The sequence below is a fragment of the Spermophilus citellus genome (genome assembly GCF_964194105.1).
Source record: "Spermophilus citellus genome assembly, chromosome: 1".
NCBI classification, from domain to species: Eukaryota; Metazoa; Chordata; class Mammalia; order Rodentia; family Sciuridae; genus Spermophilus; species Spermophilus citellus.
Genome location: NC_138182.1, coordinates 85404952 through 85422314, shown reverse-complemented (window position 1 = coordinate 85422314; position 17363 = coordinate 85404952). Strand labels below are relative to the sequence as shown.

At 41.2% G+C, this 17363-nt stretch overlaps 1 protein-coding gene across 3 annotated transcripts in view; it reads right to left on the bottom strand.

Moving 5' to 3' along the window:
• LOC308648164 (gamma-sarcoglycan) overlaps positions 1-16965 on the bottom strand; it is an 86619-nt gene extending 69654 nt beyond the window's left edge. For 2 of the 3 annotated variants that reach the window (XM_081292847.1, XM_081292849.1), the window contains exon 1: positions 16853-16965. The gene's annotated coding sequence lies outside the window, so the exon portion shown is untranslated. The remainder of the gene's footprint in view (positions 1-16852) is intronic. The other variant, XM_081292848.1, reaches the window with a different exon arrangement.
• Positions 16966-17363: the final 398 nt, after the last annotated feature.

Below are 17363 nucleotides of genomic sequence, written 5' to 3'. Positions count from 1 at the left end.
TCAATTGTTTCTTTTGTTTCAATTTCATTAATTTCAGCTCTGATTTTAATTATTTCTTGCCTTCTACTTCTTTTGCTGTTGTTTTGCTCTTCTTTTTCTAGGATTTTGAGATGAAGTATGAGATCATTTATTTGTTGTTTTTTTCTTTTTTTAAGGAATGAACTCCAAGCAATGAATTTTCCTCTTAGAACTGATTTCAATGTGTCCCATAGATTCCGATATGTTGTGTCTGTGTTTTCATTTAGCTCTAAGAAGTTTTTAATTTCCTCCTTGATGTCTTCTAAAACCCATTGATCATTCAGTAACCTATTGTTCATTCTCCAAGTGATGCATGATTTTTCCTTCCTTCTTTTATCGTTGATTTTCAGTTTCATTCCATTATGATCAGATAAGATGCATGGTATTATCTCTACTCCTTTATATTGTCTAAGAGTTGCCCTGTGACATAATATATGATCTATTTTTGAGAAGGATCCATGTGCTGCTGAGAAAAAAGTGTAACTGCTTGATGTTGGGTGGTATATTCTATATATATCAATTAAGTCTAGGTTGTTAATTATGTTATTGAGTTCTATAGTTTCCTTATTTAACTTTTGTTTGGAAGATCTGTCCAGTGGTGCGAGAGGTGTGTTGAAGTCTCCCATGATTATTGTATAGTGGTCTATTAGACTCTTGAACTTGAGAAGAGTTTGCTTGACAAACATAGTTGCACCATTGTTTGGGGCATATATATTTATGATTGTTATATCTTGTTGGTGTATGGTTCCCTTGAGCAGTATGTAGTGTCCCTCTTTATCCCTTTTGATTAACTTTGGCTTGAAATCTATTTTATTAGATATGAGTATGGACACTCCTGCTTGTTTCCGCAGTCCAGATGAGTGGTATGATTTTTCCCAACCTTTCACCTTCAGTCTATGTATATCTTTTCCTATGAAATGCATCTCCTGTAGGCAGCATATTGTTGGGTCTTGTTTTGTGATCCATTCAACTAGCCTGTGTCTCTTAATTGGTGAGTTTAAGCCATTAACATTTAGGGTTATTATTTAGATATGGTTTGTTCTTCCAGCCATATTTGTTTATTAATGTTACTAAACCTGATTTGTTTTCCTCTTTGATTACTTTCCCCCCTTTACTGTCCTACCTCCCACTGTTGGTTTTCATTGTTATTTTCCATTTCCTCTTCGTGTAATGTTTTGCCAAGGATTTTTTGAAGAGATGGTTTTCTAGCTGTGAATTCTTTTAACTTTTGTTTATCGTGGAAGGTTTTAATTTCATCTTCCATCCTGAAGCTTAATTTCGCCGGATACACGATTCTTGGTTGGAACCCATTTTCTTTCAGTGTTTGAAATATGTTATTCCAGGATCTTCTAGCTTTCAGAGTCTGTGTTGAGAGATCAGCTGTTATCCTGATTGGTTTACCCCTAAATGTAATCTGCTTCCTTTTTCTTGTAGCTTTTAAAATTCTCTCCTTATTCTGTATGTTGGGCATCTTCATTATAATGTGTCTAGGTGTGGATCTCTTATGATTTTGCACATTCTGCGTCCTGTAGGCTTCTAGGATTTGGGATTCTGTCTCATTCTTCAAGTCTGGGAAGTTTTCTCGTATTATTTCATTGAATAGATTGTTTATTCCTTTGGTTTGGAGCTCTGTGCCTTCCTGTATCCCAATGACTCTTAAGTTTGGTCTTTTAATGTTATCCCATATTTCTTGGATGTTCTGCTCATGGTTTCTTAGCAGTCTTGCTGAGCTGTCTATGTTCTTTTCAAGTTGAAATACTTTGTCTTCATTGTCTGATGTTCTATCTTCTAAGTGATCTACTCTGCTGGTAGTATTCTCAATTGAGTTTTTAAGTTGGTTTATTGCTTCCTGCATTTCTAGGATTTCTATTTGTTTGTTTTTTATTACCTCTATCTCCCTGTGTAATTGATCTTTTACTTCCTGGATTTGTTTATGTAGTTCCTTGTCAAAGTGATCTTTCATTGTCTGATTTTGCTGTCTCATGTCTTCCTTGAGACTCCAGATCATCTGAAGCATGTATACCCTGAACTCTTTATCTGACATTCCAACTGTTGCAGTGATTACCTCTTCTAAAGTTGAGTTGACCTGCATTGCTTGTGGTCCTTTCTTTCCTTGTCTTTTCATACTGCTCACGTTTCTTTCTGCTTGGTGAAACTGTTATGTTTTTGAAAATTTCCCCCTATTTATTTATATTGCTCTTGTATAGTTGGGAAATCTCCCTTGCAGGGCGGGTAGTGGCTGTGCTCCTCCTCTAATTAGGGTGATCTGTCTACCACGCTGGTCGGTCGCAGGTCTGCCCACCCTGCGGGCGCAGGTGGTGGCTCTGCTCTGCCTGCACTCCAATTGTGGTGACGTAACTACCACGCCCTCGGGTCGTTGGTCCTGATCCGGATGTGGGCTGCGGCTCTGCTCGGCCCCTACTCCAATTGGTGTGACGTGTCTACCACGCTGGCAGGCCTCTAGGCCTGTTCCGCCAGTGGGTCGCAGGTCTGCCTACCTTGCGGGCTCGGGCGGCAGTTCTGCTCAGCCCCCACTCCCAATGGGGGTACCTGACTGCCTCTCCAACGGGTCGCTGGGCCTTTTCTGGACACAGGCGGCGGCCCTGCTCCACCCCCACTCCAACCAGTGTGACGTGACTGCCTCGGTGCTACGTGTCCACCACGCTGGCAGGCTACCGGGCCTGTCCTGCCAGTGGGTCGCAGGTCTGCCTACCTTGCAGGCTCAGACGGCGGCTCTGCACAGCCCCTACTCCAAATGGGGTGACTTGGCTACCGGGCCTTCGGGTCGCTGGTCCTGTTCTAGGCATGGGTGGCTACTCTCTTCGGCTCCTGCTGCAGTTGGGGTGTCGTGATACCACGCCGGCGGGTCACTTGGCCTGCTCTGGGCGCAGGCAGCAGCTCCACTCTGCCCCCGTGGCCCCCATAGCACCCAGCAGGACCCGGACCGAGAAGCAGTCACCGCAGGTTCCCCAACCCTGGGCCAAAGCAGCTTCGGGAGCCAGAACCCGGCCTCTCTGATCCCGGCTCACGCTCCGCAAGGAGCAGGCTCCAAGGAGCGACCCCCGCGGGTTCCCCTGCCCCAGGCCAAAGCAGCTCCGGGAGCCAGAGCCCAGCCGCTCCAAGCTCTCCGAGCTCTGTACACGCTCCGCTGCGGGCTCCCCAGCGGGGGCCAAAACTGTTCCAGGAGTCAGAACCCAGCCGCCCCGAGCTCAGCTCACGCTCCACTTGGAGCTGGCCTCAACACGCAGTCTCCGCAGGTTCCCCAGCCCTTGGCCTAAGCAGCCCAGGGAACCAGATTCCGGCCGCTCAGAGCCCAGAGCACGCCTTGCCAGGAGCGAGCCCCTAGGAGTATTCTCCACTGGTTCTCCAGCCCCGAGCCTGAGCGATCTGTCTGCGAGACGCAGGCAAATACCAGCCTGAAATCACCTGTTCCTTAGCTGAATGAGCTGAGGTCAGTAGAAAACAGGGATGATTACATCAGCTCTCCAAGATGGCGGCTGCTGTCCTCCTCCGTGGTCCGACCGGTGTTGAGAACCGAACTGGACTGCTTCTCTCCTCTGTCTCAAAGCCGGAACTCAGCACTAAGGATGGCCATTGCACCACTGGCAGGAGCCCCCAGAATCTGCATCGCTGCACCCGCTCCGGCACCTCGCCGCTCCCAGCGTGCGCCGCGGACTCCAGCTGTGGGGCGTTCCGACGATCAGGCAATGCGACCCTCCGTGTGGAGAAATAGCCTGCGACCGAGCCCCCACAGCCGAACCTCGCGAGATGGAAATCCGTCCACTAGATTCTGGAGCACCTCAATTTCACTGGAAATTCCCAACAAGATAGCCTTCAGCTGTTTCACCTCGTCTTTCTCCCGCACAGTGACGCGGTGCACTGTAGTGATGCACTCCCTTCGCCGCCATCTTCCCAGCCCCCCTCTTTTATTTATTATACAGCTAGAACCCTAAAATAATGTCTGGTGCACAGTAGGGGCTCAAATTGTAAGCATTTGCTGAAGACAGCAGAATGAAGCACATTCTTATCTGCAATGCATTTGTGGAATAGATTTTCAATGTTAGGCTATAACATTATATTTAAAAACCAAATCATTCCATCTTTACTGATATTTCATGTAACTCTTATTCCCATTCTTTCACAGAAACCCTACCAACTTGAATACCAATTACTTTAACAGCTGGGAAAAGAACTTGAACTCACTGAACAAAAGAGGAAAATGATATATTTACATATTATTATTTTCCAGACCCTTTTGTTGCTGTAATGGTGTGATAGATGCCTGGATGCCTATGTGTTGATTCATAGGCTGAAACTTCCCTCATTTCATATCTCAGTGGTCAAGCACACCGCTTCATTTTCTAACATGAATGTTAATCCCATAAGCATTCTTTGTCTTTGAACTGTGCATTTTAACGCTCAAGATCAAAGAAAGTTCTACCTTCATAAGATGAAATGGGTTGGATCTAGGAGGAATATTAGCATCTGAAAAGCACTTTTTCTACTTCTGCTTTTCAAATCTAAGGGAATTCTCTTTTGGTTTCATATAAGCCAGCCTGAATTTTAACAACCTATCAATGATAAAAGTATAATGATCAATTCTGTCAGCTGATCAAGTCAAATGGCCTGTCCAGCTCATCCCCATAGCTGGTGGCTTCTGACCACCCCAGTTCTAGGATGCATCCTGATACTGGTTAGAACGCATTGGAAGTGCTCTGCTGCAGAGTTCTGGGTTTTTGACCCCCTAGTTCTGAGACCTAGAAGTGGTGCAAGAAGCTGTGTCTCCTTCTTATCCCTGAGCTCAATAGCTTGACATTTGGCATTCTCCTTGCTGTTTCTCCTCTTCCTTTCCTTCTTCAGACTGCCATTTCTTTCCCAACCTACTCCAGTTGAGGTCTTAGTAGAGCTCTGGGAAGACTGTGAAGATTTACTCAGGGACACTCAGTCTTCTAACATTAAGACTCCCCCAACAAAAGTGGCAGATTAAAGGTATAGCATTCTTTGATCCCAGCTTATCTGTTTGTTTTTAAAGCATATACTTTTTAGATTTAGGTGTCAAATGAACAAGATGGCTTATTTCTTAATTTAATCTGCAGTCTTTAAAAAAACATGTACTTTCTAAGGTTTTGTTGTGGATTTTGAGTTCCAAGTCCAAAAAGTATCTTCATATTGCTCAGTAAGTACCATTAAAGATGTGGGCTATTTGATTGTATAGGGGTTCTGAAAGGTATATCAACAAAATAGTTGTTATCAAGTATAGTTTCCAATTATTCAGTTGTTCAAGAATTTTTTTTAACACATGAGTGTTTTATAGGCCTGTGGCTTGGTATCATAAAGGGTTTTCCAATATTGTGAGTGATATAATAATTTTCTTCTAAATTCCCTGATTCTCTAAAGGAGGCTTATAGCCGGGACTCTCAAAGTTCTTATGGTCAATTTTTCTGTACATGGTGGTTATCTTTCTCAAAGCAGTTGAATTGCAAAACTGCCTGGTGAATTACATACAGGATTTAACATCTCAAGAACTATAAGTTTCATAAAGTCTATTATGCCTCTAGTTATTATAATTCTTTCAAAGTCACTTTATTATCCCTGGTCATTAATATTTATAACCAATCTAGTTAACCTTGTAAAGGCTGTGTTACATCCTTTAAAATATTTAGGCATCTTACAGATCTGGAGGCTTCTAAAATTTGTCAGTTCCAAATGTAAAATAAGATGCTCCTAGAATAATGTTTAGCATAGGGGAAACATTATACTTGCTGTTATTGTATAGTAAGTATGAAATTCATAGTTTCTTATGGTAGGTCATCTTAATGTTTCAAAGATTATATATTTATAGAATGTGATGATGCTACTTCTTGACAAAGTTCTGGAAAATATTACTACAGACATTACATCAAATCAGAAAAGCTATATAATGTCATTAATAAAATTAATCAAGGCCATCTGGGCAAGGATATTTTGAAGAAGATGCCAAAGTATTGGTAGCAACAGCAAAAGTAGACAAATGGGATTGTACCAAATTTAAAAGCTAAAGCTTCTGCACAGCAAAGGAAACACAAAACAGAGTAAAGAGACAATCTACAGAATGGGAGAAAATATTTGCAAACTATATATCTGATAAGGAGTTAATATCCAGAGCATAAAAGGACTCAAACAATGAAATAGTAATAAATTAATTAATAACCTGATTTAAAAATGGTCAAAAAACCTGAATAGGCATTTCTCAAGGGAACACATACAAATAGGCAATAGGTATAAGAAAATATCCTCAACATTACTAATCATTGGGGAAATGCAAATCAAAACCACTATGATATAGCACCTCATGCCTGTCTAGAATGGCTACACTAAAATAGATAAATTTTGGTCAGAGTGTGGAGAAATTTAAATCCTTATAAATGGTTGGTGCTATTAAATTTGTATAGACATTATGGGGAGAATATGGTGGTATCCTAAAAAAATTAAAAATAGAACAACATATGATCAAGTAATCTCACTGCTGTGTACATATCCAAAGGAAATGAAATTAATATGTCTGCTAGTTATGCTTTGGATATGAAGTGCCTCCTGAAAAGCTCATGTGTTAGGCAATGCAGGAATGTTCAGAGGTTAAATGATTCGATTATGAGAGCTGTAATCTCATCAGTGAATTAATTCATTTGATGGATTGATAATTTGAGAGGACCAGTATACTGGGTGGTAACTGTGGGAAAGTAGGGAGTGGCTAGAGGAAATAGATCTATGGGGACATGGTCCATAACTACATACAATAATTATGTGTCAGAGGTAAAGATGTTCAAATACAAAGTTGCTAAATTATTATATAAATTATTTACATGTTTATGTACTTTCCATGTTTAGTCATACAAAAATATTTTAAATAGAGCAGTTATATAAAATTGCTTTTTGTATCAAAGTAATCACCCAAATAATGAAACCTCTAATATGTCCATGTAGAGAATAAAGAGACAATTATTTAGCTGTCCTTTGGCACGTCCCTTTGAGTATAATTACTATTAGGCAGAATTTGTGCAGGGCTAGGCTGGGAGGTTGGAGTTGGGGGCACTCAGTTAAGTTGGTAGCGCTAACCTGTTTACCTACTTCTGAATCCAAGAAAATTACTTTTTTGTTGTTTTGTTTTATTTTCTAGTCTGGGAATTGAACCCATGGCTTAAATTATTCTTAATGCAAGTTTTTCTCCCCAGTCTCCTCTTTCCTAGATAATTTAACACTCAAAACAAAAACCAAAACCCAAATGTTGCATCTGTGTTCCCCTATCATGTTTTTACCTCTGTGAGACCAAGATGACTTTTCTTCCTCTGTGGCCAATCTCAGAGTCTAGAACTCCTACCAATATTTGTGGATTGAATGTGTAAATATAATGCAACAAGAAAACTGCCATCAAACACTATTTTTTAATTGTCCTATCAGATTGCACTTTGGTCATAACTACAGAAGTAAAACAAGTCAGGAAAGAAAATTATTTTCTAAAAAACCAAGGAAAAAAGTCATAGAAACAAAAATCCTAAATAGTATTGCTACAGAAAATGCTAGAGTGTGCCACCCAGTTCTTCACCTCCACTTTGCTTCCATTTTCACCTAAATGCATTCACCCACCTCCCAGGGCTGTTTCCTGCTCAGAGGTCATACCTCAGTCCCTATGCTGGAACTGAACAGATTTGACTCCCCCAAAGCTCCTTGGACAGCCAACCACTAGCCAATAGTGAGAACAAGGGCTTGGCCCCTGCCTTAATCCATTGCCGCAGTCTGGCTGGGCAGAATTCAGGAGCCACTTGTCAAAAGAAACTAACTTTATTTTTAGAACTACACACGCCAAACAAAACAGCTCCTCAGGAAAAAACCCTCAGAGCCCAACTACCACCACTGGCTTCCCACAAGCCTCTCTCACAACCACAAGCCTCTCCACCTCCCCCAATCCTCCTGCTCTTGAGGCTGATTGGCTGGGTCGTGTGGGCGGAGCCAAAAAGTCCCCCAATGAGCAGCTCCATGGTCTGAAAGGGCAGGGAAACAGCCCAATGAGCATCACCGCAGAGGAGCCAATCAGCTAGAAGTTGCTGGGGCCGCTGTGAGCCAATCATCAGCTGGCAGTCTGCAAGTTTGCTGGGGCCCCTTTGGCTGTGGCTCTCAACAATCCATGACATCTCTGAAGGGCCAGTCTGTCTCAGAAAGCACCCCCAACAGCCCTGAAGGATCAGCTGGGTCCTCTGTGGTCCCCACACCAACAGCTCAGCTTCTTTTTCTGTTCAGCCTGGATTCCTCCACTCCCTTAAATTTGCTCTTCCCCAGAGCTTTCCTCAGTGAACTTCCCCCATGGAAATGCTCGTCTTCTGTGTTTCTCAGGGAAACTGATGTCACAGGGCTGGTGGTTGGAATAGTCTGGAAATTCAATCTAAAACAGCATCTGGGATCAGGATCACCCATCGGTGACTGATAATAAGGACCATTTCCTGGCAGTAGGTGGAGTAGTCCAGGACACACAATCGGGCATCCTTGCTAAAACTGTCACTGGTGGTGAACCAAGAAGAGATACCAGTGGAAGGAAATTGACTATTGGGTGCAATAGATACGGTGTTTGAGGGTTTCTATGAAGTGTTATCATGAAGGCAATGGAACTGATGTCTCTGCTGAGCTCCATCCAGGCACTGGAGGAAGAAGATAGAAAGCTGAGATGATGAAGGCAAGCTGTGAAGGTCATGGGGCCTTGCCAGAGCTTTTGCAGAGATGCTTACCTCCCTCCACTGCAGGGCACAGCAAGCAAGGGATCTGGTTCTTCATGAGAGCAGTGGTGTGACAATGAAGATAGAGTTCTCAGTTCTTGCTGAGATTGTCTGCTCTGTCAGGATGAGGGCCCTTACAAGGGAGGAGGGGGCCCTGAGACTTGGGATGAAACATCTGGGACAAAGCACTCAAGAAACTGGAAACTCCTGATTCCCTAGAGCAGACATGACCCACTCCCCCTCTCCTTCCCACTTAGGAAGATGTGACAACATGTTCACCACTTCCCCTCCTGGCCACCCAGTGAATAATTAAGGCTGAATAACAACATAACCCAGGTGGGGAAGTTCTGGACTGGAGCAAGGACAGCAATATCCAGTCCAGTACATTAAGGAACATTCTTTGAGGATATAAGATTTATCATTTGGAAGGATCTTGGGAGACGGATCTCTATCAAAGGATTGGAAATAGCTATGGCTGAAGCTTAGTGACAGAGAAAAATCAGAACTGCAAGGCTGTCATTGAGGAGGGCAAAGATGGATTGACATCCAACAAGGGGATGATTCAATCTATCAATCAAAAGAAATCATCTGAGTGTGGTGGCACATGCCTGTAACCCCAGTGTCTTGGAAGGCTAAGGCAGGAGGATTGCAAGTTCAAAGCCAGACTTAGTAACTTTGAGAAACCCTGTCTCAAATAAATAAATATATAAAAATAAACAAATAAATAAATATAAAAAGGGCTGTGAATGTGGCTCAGTGGATAAATGCTCCTGGTTCAATCCCCAGTACCCTCATGCCCCAAAAATGAAACTAATGAGCTTTCCTAGTAGGCTCAAGGCTACTACCCCCATAAAAATTACAACTCTTTGTTTGATTTTCAGATTAATCCAGTCTCCACATCTGGAAATTCTTGACTGAGGAGAGGCCAGGTCACCAGAAGGAGGGTGCCTTGCAACATCAATAGCAATGACTACCATTGTCCCCAGCCCATCCCCAAGAGAACCAAAACACATTTAATTGGGTTATAGTACACTGTAGAAAAGGGAATACTCAATATTTTGAGGACACTGGACATAGAAGCTAGCTTGACCATTAATACTACGGACTTGAAAAGCCATCATGGTGAGGACATATGAGAATCACGTGACAAATAGAATCCTAGCCCCAGTTTGGCTCGTATTTGGTCCTTGGAACTACCAAATGGTCCTTTCCCCAAAAAACAAATATAAAATTGGGATGTACATATTTGGTAGTTGACAGAAATCTAATGTAGGGAGTGCCTTGGGAGAAGAACATGACAGTGAGAAAAACTGAGAAAAGTTCCAAGACCGCCCTTCATTCCTTATGTATCCCAGGAAGAATGGCAGAGAAAAGTGCCCATCTCACAGGACATGAGGTTAGCCGTTAAAACCATGTTCCCACTTAAGTCACCAATTGGATCCTAGAAAAACCAGATATTTCCCAGAAGACAACTAAGGCCTGCTTCAAATCCAAACTGGTAGATGTTTCTGGAGCTGGTGTGCTGGGGGTATCATTCCTGCTCATGCAGATTAATTTAGCCCCATATACAGGCACAAAGCCACTGGGTTGGCAAATGCATTTCCCCCACTTCTCTCATAGCTGAGGACAAGAAGTGATTCACACTCACATGGGCTTGACCACAGTATTTACTTGCTCCATGGTCATGCTTAAATTTATTTCCCTCTGTCTTCATGTACTCAAAAGGGCTTGGGCCATCTTGGGCACTTCTGGAACACAGTTGTTTGCTAGGTTTATGGTACTATGTTAACTAGGTTAGGGGATGGATTTGACACATACGTTGGAGAATTTAGAAGGTAAGAGATAAATCCTACCAAGATTTTGGCACTTGACAAGTTAGTAAATGTTTTAGGAGACCATTGCTCCAGGACATTCAGGAAAATCCCTTGAAAATAAAGAGTAAATTATTGTAGCTTGTACCTACCACTGCTGTAAAGGAAAAATAATGCCTCCTAATCCATGTCAGGTTCTGAAGCTGGCCTCTTCTATTGTTATAATGAAAGCTGAGAGCCTTGTGAGGGGCCCAGAATAGGACTTGGCAGCAGGTGCAGGCTATAGTGTGAGCATTCCTGATGATTAGGCCATACATCCTTGCCCCCTTATGGGATGAGATATCTCTGATAGTAAAGGATGTAATGTGATATTTATGGCAAGCTACAGTGAAAGAATTACAACATAGACTTCTTTCTGGGATTTTGGAATAAGGCCATGACATCTGCAGCAGAGAACTATATGCCATTTGAAAAGCATTTTCCTAAGTTCTGCTTGGCCTTAGTGGAGATAAAGTACTGATCATGGGAAATCAAGTAACCAGGAATTCCTGTGGCCAAGAATTCCCATCATAGCATAATGTCAGGAGGCCCAGCAGCAATCCATTGTAAGCTAAAAGTGGTGTACCAGGGACTGGAGCAGGCAGAGGGATACAGCAGGCTACAGGTGCAGGAGACTTGGAATCCATGTCACTCTAATGTACCTGCACCTGTTCCCAGCTTATCCTGCTTTCTGGCTACCTCGGGGTGTCCCTTATGATCAGCCTATGGGGAAGAAAAAGGCCAAGTTTGGTTTAAGGGTGGGTTGGCCCAATGTGTTGGTGCAAACCATCAAAAGCTTGCTGCTTTTCTACATCCCCAACTGGGGTGATCCTGAAAGATAATCATGAAATGAAACTTCTTTAAGGATAAGACTACAAGTGGTGCATTGGCTCATCCACTTATATAAACAGAAATCATATGAGTTAGAATACACACAGTCCATGGATGGTAGTGGATGACTAAGCTGGTCCATTGGGGCCTGGAAGAGGGGAATTTGGAAAGACAGAATTCAGGGAAAGAGGTTTGTGGATGAGTCTTTTAGTCACAAGGGACTCTTTGTATTCCCCTTTGTAACTTTGTCAACACCCTTTGCAGTGTCCACTTCAGAGGAGGCACCAAAAAGTCAGAATGTCCCTCATCACCCACTCCAGTTCCCCCACCATGGACTCTTATAGAGTATCCCCAAATGGTGTGGGATGAAGATCATGCATGGACCCAACAGCAAGGGCTTCCTTCAGCAAAGCTGATCTAAAACTACCCATGACAGATACCAGTGCTGAACCTGGAGACAGTGCCATCCTTCAATAAGACCAAGAAGCCACTCAGTGGCCAGGTGATCACATCATATTGACTGGAACAGACTCCAAGGCTGGGAGTGGAATATTCTGTCTATAAGACCTCAGCCAGCATTTCTATCCAAGGACTTATAGAGCATTTGCTCCATTGATGTGGGTCTCTCCATGAAATGGCAGTGAATCCAAGTGACCCACTATTCTTATCCTATATTGTATTTCCAAGGAACTACCAGATTGAGTAATCCTTCCAATTTGCTATTGGGATCCCCCCTTGGAGACCTCTTGGAGGATAGGGAATACTTCAGGATGCTAAATCAACATCTTCATGGTGCTGCTTTGTGATGGAGAGAAAAATCTGTCTCAGAGCCAAGGCTGAGTGTGGAAGTGGTCATGTTTTCTAGCATCACTTTTTATGACCAGTTGGAACATGTGAGCTTCCCATCCCTACTACCATGGGCTCTGTGTACCGAAGTCTGTTCTCAGTGAGGAATTCTTCTACCAGGGAGCACAACATTAGTTCCATTAATCTTCAAACTGCTATTCAGACCATTAGCCCCATGACAAGATACTACTAGGAAGAATAGGGTGCACAATTCTGACAATAGCTGTTAGGAAGAATATCTTTGTCACCCAGGTAGACCAACAGGGCATTTCTGGGTGTTCTCCTGTTTTGACAGTAAATGAACAGGTGCCACAAGTGTACTGGGCTGATAAGGATATGGTGATAAGCTCAGACCTCTCAGAGATGGATGTCAAAGTCACCTCACCAGGTTGGCTACCTAGGCTAGTAATGGTGTCATCTGACAGTGAGGGGAATCTTGAGTGGGTAGTTGCAGGTAGTAGTTGATAGAGAAAAATGATAAGTATTAGTTGCAATCCTGAGGAACAGCTCACAAGTAGAGTCTGTAGTTCATTCAATTAGCCTTCTTTTAGTAGCCTTCTGAGAAAAGAGACCAATCAGAATCCCAAATTAGGTATATGAAACAAGAGAATCTGAGTGATGTACTGCAACAGTTTGCTGCCATGGTCATTCTTGAGAACTAAGATACTCACTTCTTAGCTAAGAATAGCAATAATAGCAGAAGACAAGAACGACTGTCGACTGCTGAGTTGCCTTACCTGGGCTACATCTATCTAATGTCAGATCAAGGTACAGGTGCAAAATTCCAGCCCTTCCTTCAATTTGGGATACAGTCTGGAGGTCCATCCCAGCTCCATCACATGTACATTGCTATTTGGCATTTCCTTTGGTTCAGTTTCACTGCCTTCTTTCTCCTGCAGGTGTTTTTATTGAAGGTGTGCTTAACTGAATAAACTGGCATGTAGATTGCAGCTCAGAGCCTGGTTCCTGGGGATCCTGTCTAAGCAATTGTTCTTGGAAAGATAGGGGCACAGTACGATCAGTCCCACTGATGGACTTCTCAATAGAATACCGTTCAGCTTTATCTTAAGCCAGGTTCTCCAGAAGCAGAGCCTCAGATGAGGACTTTTGTATAGATAATTTATTAAGGAAATGCTCTCAAGATAAATTAATCAGCAACCAGGAAAGCAGGCTAGGCGAGAGAGAGAGAGAGAGAGAGAGAGCGCGCGAGCCAGCCAGACAAAGACATGGGCTGAATCCCAAGGCAAGTCTCCAGAGAAATGTGGAAAATTACTGGCCATTCAGTAGCCAGTTACTATACCATCTTTGTAAGGGAGACCAACATTATGGCAGTGCCATTTATACCGTATGGATATAACCTTTAGGCTTGACTATTTATAAAGAAAGAGTTTAGAAAAACCTTAAATTAAAATAACTCATGAAATCTGTGCTTAATCAAACAGAGAATAAAGTAGCCTGTTATCTAATTTATCAAAACTTTTGTTTTTTTATACGTGAAACTGAATTTTTCAGCAAATTAACCCAATTCCCCCCTTCTTAAAAAATAAAACAAACCTTAATTTGGCTAGGCCCTAAAGAGAGCACTTAACTAAATTCTAACTCTGAGAAAATTAAGAACAAATTTTAAGAAAGTTATTTGAATGTATCAGCTAGGCTGAACTTTTTAGTTGCAAGACTCTAAATGAAAGATTTAAAGCCAAGAGAATTCTTGAGGTAAACATAATTAAGGTTCTTATCAAAAGTGCATATGCAATCTTCTGATTGCTTTGACAGTTTATTAAAAAAGTTTCAGAGGTCTTCACTTCTACCCTTATTGTTACCCTTTCTTCAAAATTGGAATGGGATGATTTAATGTGACTTTCAAATGGTGCCAAAATATACATATTCAAATGCATTCTATGTTTCACCAAGATTAACATTTCAGAATATTTGATATAAAGGTTTCATTAAGACCTAAAATGTTTAATGAAAGGAAAATTTTCATAGGAATTTTAAACAGTTGTTTGATTTTGTTGTTGTTGTTGTTGTTGTGGCTAAATTCCACCATCAGAGATCCTCAGCTGCAGAGAACTTAAGCAGGGTTTGCTATTTGCATCCTGGAATGTGCACACCACTCCTCAGTAGCTGTCTCTGCATGCAGAGAACATTCTCAGCTGGAGCAGAAATAGCTTCAGCCTGGAATCCCCTTCGTGGTTAGGGATTATTCATGGGGCTGTTTTAGAGGACTGGAGAAGCCGGGTAGCCATTTTAACCATTCAAAGCCATTCTCTGAAGTTCTTCTCTTATTTTCCTGTCAGTGCTGGTCAAGATAAGAGATTATGTGTCTTTTTTTTTTTTTTTAATGATAAGGATGATGGGGACAACTATTTACTCGGAATTCAGAAACTTTGTAAGTGCCTTTTATGGACTTAATGCCTCCTTTTACACATGAAGAAACAGGCATTAGAAATTAAGTAATCCACAGGAGATCATGTGGCTAGAACACAGCAGACTGACTTCACAGCCTAAACTTTTCACCATTTATTGTTACAAAACTGTTATACTTTTCAAAGACATTTCCCAAGAAAAAGTGAAAATTTAAAAATTGAGTTAAAATAGTCATGAAGGTGAAGCTAGATTTCAAGGTATCCCTCACTTCCTCTTCCACTGCCGTAATTCATTTTCCATGGCAAAAAGGGCAATTCTTACAAATAATAAGTAGGACTGCACAGCTTTTATGTCATAAATGTTCCAGGGGCTTCCCTCTACCATAGGACGAAGCACCAATGCCTTTGATCGAAAGAGAGCCCTCCCTAAGTCCTCAGCCTCACAGTTCCTTGACGATATGCTACACACCAGGCAGCCTCAAGTCCAGTAGATGTTGACATTTCAAGGGATTTTGAGAGAAGTCTGGAGACCTTTGCAAAGTCACAAGTTAATAAATCCTCCTGTACCAATCTTCCCATAAAATTCTCTAGAGCACAACACATAAAATTAAACAGACATTGGAGTCTATAAGGACAAAAATACAGTGGGGGATGGATTCTATAATAAGAACATCATGAATTTTTCTGGCTCTGTGGCGGTCCAGAGAAGAATAATGCCAGAGAGATGCTGATAAGGCTTAGAGAAAAGGAGGAAGGATAGAAAGAAACATGTGGGGAGGCTCAGGCAGGTTTCTGAAGCAAGGCGGACATCTTCAGTGCTCTGCTGTGTTGCGCCCCTCTCCCCCCACCCAGGGCAAGCCACAGCAATGATGGACACAACTGGGAAGCAGCAGCGGGGTCACCATGGGCCACGGAGTAAAGAGTAGAAAAAGAACCAACTGCAGCCCTTCCAAAATACACAGCACGGAACAGATTGGACACCACTAATAATTCACAGTTAGCATTTAATTTCCACATTTCTTCTAATAGCAATTTAGTTTAATGACCAGAAAGTGTATTTTTTTTATAGGACAATACGTGACAAATTTATTTTCAGTATTTTAAATGAAAGCTTAGCCAGCATCATTTGGAAACTTGTACTTGTGAATCTTTAGAATTGTATATCTAACTATACTGAAATGCTACTTTTCATTTGGCTTTGAAAGAAAATCTCAAATTCTAGAACCTATAAAACTAACCCCAATTTGAACCAGTAGTTCTGAAATTCCTTAAGTATGCCTCTTTGTTCCTCATTGTAAAATGTTTTCAAGAAACAAACAAACAAACAAAACAAAACAAACAAACAAAAAAACCCAAAGTAAATGTGGTACATTTTGAAGTTTCTTTTTTACTAGTGAGTTACTCCATCCAGTTGATGAATCATTCAGGCAATTGAGTTACATTTTCCCTTATTATCCTTCTGTATTACTTTCTTTAAAAATTTATGTTTTCCAAACTACCACATATTAGGAAACACAGAAAAGGGACCTACAAGTTCAGTAAGCAAAAGCACTAGCACATCTTTTCTTTTACCCTACTTATTTTACTTTTTCATGAATTTTGAGTAGCACTTAAGTCTTTTTCAGATTTGGGGAGGGAAACATTCTTCCTATGGTGGAAGAACACTTAGGAGCCAGGTTGATATTTTGCTCTCGTTTTGCTTATTCCCACATGATAAAACCACTTGACTTTTGGTCTCATTAATTTCAGTCTATTTCTTAATATCCCTGACAAAACTATCAATATACTCTAAAAAAAATAATTTTATCACAAAAATTTAGAGTAGAATTAGAAGAAGTTGATCTTAAAGATTATACTTTGCCTAAACTAACTACAGTATACAACTTAAATGTCTAATAATATGGCAATGCTACCATATTTTACAAAATGAAAATATGAGAAATATGTGATTATGCTAAGATATGTAGCATTTTAGTAATCAGAATAATCTAAAGAGCTGAAATGAGAAGCTAACTTAATTTTGTTAAAATCAAAACATATTTATTAGAAATAATTAATTTGTTAGCTTAAATTTAATTTAAATTCATCAAGTAGTTTTCTACCTATGAAGAAAAACAAATCAAGAAACCCTATTAATTCTTTGTTTTTTAAGTTATTCTTTGAATTATACAAAATCCAACTTAAAACGGTTACTTACCTTAGAAATTTTGACAAACACACGATAATTATTGACAGCTGGCCTGAGCTCTACTGGAGAGAGAGTGTTTCAAACTTTTCCATTACTTACAGGACGAGAAGGAAGGAGTTGGGCTTTACCAACTAGCCAGGGAGAAAAGGCGCTCACGTGTTTGGCTTTGGCTCGTGTTTCAGCCGCTGGTACTAGCAACAGGCCCTTCTAATTTTACTCAGTGACATAAACAGCTCAGGCCACACTTGAAATTGTTCGGGAACCACTTCCAGCATGCAATTCTCAGTGTGCCCAAAACAAAACAAAACAAGCCCAAAATGTTCTTACAAAACCAACATTCCTACATTTAAACCCTGAATTATGACTGTTTCATTTAATTATAACTTTCTAAAATAAACTTTACCCTAAATGAATAACGAGAAACTTCTGAGACTAGTTTCTGGCAGAATCTAATGTTGATAAAATATGAACAATCATTTCTAGTTAACATACAGTGTTTAGAACTTGAGACTTTATTAAT